Source organism: Canis lupus, chromosome X (assembly GCF_003254725.2).
Source record: "Canis lupus dingo isolate Sandy chromosome X, ASM325472v2, whole genome shotgun sequence".
Lineage (NCBI taxonomy): Eukaryota > Metazoa > Chordata > Mammalia > Carnivora > Canidae > Canis > Canis lupus.
In genome coordinates, this window is record NC_064281.1 from 34,587,041 (window position 1) to 34,591,881 (window position 4,841).

The following is a 4,841-nucleotide window of genomic DNA, read 5'->3' on the forward strand; positions in this document are numbered from 1 at the left end:
CACGTGGTACACCTCTAATTCCATTTCATTCATTCCGGAGCTTTTCAATACTGGGTACATTTATAACCTTTTCCGGTGGTGAATGACAGTCGTGCGCTCCGTGGAAAAGGATAGAGAGGGACGGCCCCCTGCAGATCCGGTCACTACCCCCCCACACCCCAGCCTTCTCACCATGGACCCTCCCCTGTCCTAGTGGCAGCCCCCAGCCTCACACTGGACTTGCTGAACTTAAAAACTAAGTGCTTTAAGGCTTCTTGTCTGTATTAAGAGCTGGGGGTGCCTGGGTGGCTCAGATGGTTAAGTGTCTGATTTCTGCTCAGATCATGATCTCGGGGTCCGGGAATCAAGCCCTGCCTGGGGCTCCCTGCTCAGCGGGAAGTCTGCTTCTCCCTCTCCCTCTGCCCCTCTCCCGCCCACCCCACTCATGCACTCTCTCTTTCAAATAAATTTTAAAAATCTTTAAAAGAAAAAGTGCTAAATAAACATGGGATAGTTCAACTCCCTCATTCCTATACACACACACACACACACACACACACACACAAAACACAAGTTGTTTCTCCTATATCCACCCCCACCACACTCCCAAACTCCCGTTTTGCCTTTACAAGAACAGCAGACTTTTAAGAAACCTTGAGAAAGATGCTTCTAAGGTTTTGATGGCGTGGACGGATGTGTCCCTCAGCAGCAGTGATGTGCTGGTAAACATTTAACAATGGACTCTCTCCTGGGTGGGGAAAGCCTGTCTGTCGTGTTTGCCCATTTGCGTGGTGTAAATTCTCCCACCGTGGCCGATTTCAAGCTCTCGACTTGACATCGCCTCCGACTGCAGAGTTGGGAAGAGATGGGTATAATTGGTTCTCCTCGGCTGGTGAGCGCTGGCTTCTGGAGCCACCTTCAGAAGCAAGCCTCGAATGAGTTAACTGGGAAAGCATAGGGGGACATGGGAACGTCTTGGTCAGCTGGCAGAGGGCCAAGTCTCTCCCTTGTACCGTGCGGGCACTGAGACTCTGGAATACACTGGCTCCTCTCTAGACTCAGTTCCCAGGAGGGGCAGTGAGAAGAACCCAGAAACATTCCAGCAAAATCTCAGCTATTCCCCTCATCTAGAGAAGATCCCTGGCTTCTCTCTCTCTCTCTGAGAGAAAAGACTCCCCACTCCAGAAGCTTCACTGTCATTTCTTTTCAAAGGTTATGCCTTCCCACAGTCCAATATTTCATACTAAGAAAATGGGAATCAAGATTATTCCCCACTAAGGATGAACGGGTGCAATGACAGAGAAATCACAGAGGGGGGAAATTGATTGGCAATGTCTACGGCAGATTCCATGTCCTTACCTGTACCTGGATGAGTCCGCCGCTTCAGCCCGATTGGATTTATTTCAGAGCAGCGTGCAGTTGTTATAGGAGCACTTCACGCGCAAACCATGAAGGATGCACTGCAGGTTCTGACGCCAGCTCCCAGCTCTTCCTCGCTGAGGACCCGGCGCGATCCCCCATGCAGTTTGGCTTCCTCCTGGATCTTTTTGGACCGTCCCAAGAGGTCAGGTCCACCCCTCTGGCTTCAAGGCCTTCGTAGCTGGGATCTTGATCTTTGCTTATGCACTGCAGCCCACTGTGCTACTGCTCAGCAAATACTCCCTCCTCCCTTCCCCCTCAGACCCCCCCAGCCCCCCCGCACCCCCTGCAGGGGCAGAGTATGCTCCCGCCCTGCTAACCTTGGTTTCAGCAAAGCCATTCACTTCAGTCAATGGAGTATCAGTCAACATGATACAATCAGAGGCTTTAAATATGATTCCTTGTTTTCGCCTGACCCCCTCCACCGAACCCCTGCCATCACTGTGAGAAGGACATGCCTCCAGGTAGCTATTGTGGCTTCAATGTGGGACCCCGGAATGAGAGATGCATGGAGCTGACCTCAATCCTACCCCTAGCCTGGAGCAGAGAAGCCACAACCAGCCATGGGTAAGAAATAAGTGTTTGTGGTAAGCCACGGGGATTTGGGGGTCATTTGTTATGCAGCTGGGTGGTAGCAATGGGGATTACATCCATTCCAGGTTCTGTTTAAATGTAGAGCCTCGGGGGCACCTGGGTGGCTCAGTGGTTGAGCATCTGCCTTTGGCTCAGGTCGTGATCCCAGGGTCCTGGGATCCAGTCCCACATCAGGCTCCCCACAGGGAGCCTGCTTCTCCCTCCGCCTATGTCTCTGCCTCTCTGTGTGTGTGTGTCTCTCATGAATAAATAAAAATAAAATCTTAAAAAATATAGAGATAGGGATCCCTGGGTGGCGCAGCGGTTTAGCGCCTGCCTTTGGCCCAGGGCGCGATCCTGGAGACCCGGGATCGAATCCCACATCGGGCTCCCGGTGCATGGAGCCTGCTTCTCCCTCTGCCTGTGTCTCTGCCTCTCTCTCTCTCTCTCTCTGTGTGACTATCATAAATAAATAAATAAATAAATAATTTAAAAAATATATATAGAGATAGAGCTTCGATCAACCTGTTAATACAGGAAACTTGGCTTTGCACCAATATGGTGTCAGAAACTTTTCTTGCAAACCCACTTCCAAGCACACCAGTACTCAAAGGGAGCATGGGTCCCTTTGCCCACCTATGACCACACACATATGCCTTCCTGAAGTAGCAGTGGAATCAGATTTACTCTTTTGCTCTGAGGACGAGTTATTTGCTAAATACCTCCTGTATACCAGACACTGGGTGTCAGGTACCTGAAACCCATCTTCAAGAAGGTGATAGTGACACTTGGGAATGCAGGTACATAAAAGGGATAACCTGTGAAAGTCTAAGTGAATGACACAGATATGGAGGACAGGGAGTTCAAGAGGGAAGCACCCTCGCTTTTAAGATTCAGGTGTGAAGCAGCGGGAACCAAGAAAGGTCTCCCAGAAAAAGAAGAAACCGAGATAAATCTTAAAGAAAGAGCTGGTCTCAGATGCAGGCTACGGCCCATCATTCTGGGCAGCCAACAATGAGTTCAAGTGCACCCATGAAAGATGTGAGGGACACTGCACAAATCAGAGCAGTCAGGGGGGTGGGGAGAAGAGTGGTAAACTGAGTCAGCTTATGGTCAAAAGATTTCAAATTCTCACTCTGACATGAAGATTACTTATAGCTACAATAATCAAGACAGTATCATACTGTTGGATGGACAGGCGCACAGATCCACAGGGAAGAATGCAGAACCCCCAAAATAGACCCACACTTTTCTTGTGTAGTACTTTTCCTTATTTTTACATCAATGTCCTTGTCATTTCCTACTAAGTTCACCTTACCTTCTTATAGATATATTCAATGAATACGTGCCTATTTTCTTCCAGTTCTGTGCTTGCTGTTGCTGAGATATTTCTGCTTTGATTTTGTTTGTTTGTTTTTATTTTTTTAAAGATTTCATTTACTTATTTAGAGAGAGAGAGCACAAGTACAAGCATGAACATGAGCAGTGGGTGGGGGAGGGGCAGAGGAAGAGGGAGAGAGAATCTTTTTTTTTTAAGATTTTATGTATTTATTCATGAGAGACACAGAGAGAGAGAGAGAGAGAGAGAGAGAGAGGCAGAGACACAGGCAGAGGGAGAAGCAGGCTCCATGCAGGGAGCCCAATGCAGGACTCGATCCCAGGACTCCAGGATTACACCCTGGGCCGAAGGCAGGCGCTAAACTGCTGCGCCACCCAGGGATCCCTGGGAGAATCTTTTTTTTTTTTTTTATTCCTAAGAGACACAGAGAGAAGCAGAGACACAGAGAGAGAAGCAGGATCCTCACAGGGAGCCCAATGCAGGACTCGATCCCCAGACCGGCATCACGCCCTGAGTCAAAGGCAGACACCCAACCACTGAGCCACCCAGGCATCCCGGGAGATAGAATCCTAAGCAGACTCTGCACTGAGTGTGGAGCCTGACTCGGGGCTTGATCTCACAACACTGAGATCATGACCTGAGACAGAACCAAGAGTCGGGTGCTTAAACCACTGAGCCATCCAGGCACTCCTTCTACTTTGCTTTATTTTTTTTTTCTACTTTGCTTTAATAGTTAACTCTGACCCATCCAGAATTTTAGGAGTGGGGTGGGGGTGGGAGGAGGACAGAGTCTAGTGTGAGATACAAATCCAAATCCCAATTAGTCCTCTATACCAATAAATTGTACTTGTGGCATTTATTAAATAATTATTCCTTTCTCTGTTACTTGGTTATTTTGGTTTGTCATGGATTGTTATCATAGCGTTTTTCGTCTCTTCTAGAATCATTCCTATTTGGTGGATCCGTTCTCTGTTTTAGAGCCAATTACACAGGATCTTGGTTATCACAGCAGTATATTCACCCCTTGACATCTGTAGGGAATAAAGAAAAAAGGACTCGGGGATCTATTTTGTGGGTAAGAAGAACCATTAGCAATTTTCAAGCATAACAAAGCAGACTTCCTATATTTGGGGTTAATCAGAGGGAGGCGTGTGAAATGTAGAAGGAGAGGTCCTTCTGAAGGTCAGGAGACTGGATGGCAGTCTTAGATGATAAGGCCTCAATACAGGTAGAGACAAGGGGAAAAGACACAAAGCCACATTTCTAAAATCAGAATACGTTAGCTATATAAAATCTTCTAAAGCATGTACTCACAAATATTCATTCTACAAATGAGGAAACTAAGGCCCAGAGAGGTGAAGTCACTTGCCCAGGAATATACTGTGAGTTAGAGCAGAGCTAGGATCGGAGCCCAGGTATATCAAGTAGGAATGCTACAAGTAACAGAAATCCTAGGATGCCTGGCATGCTCAGACCGTAGAGCATGTGACCTAATCTCAGGGCTGTGAGTTCAAGTACCACATTGGGCATG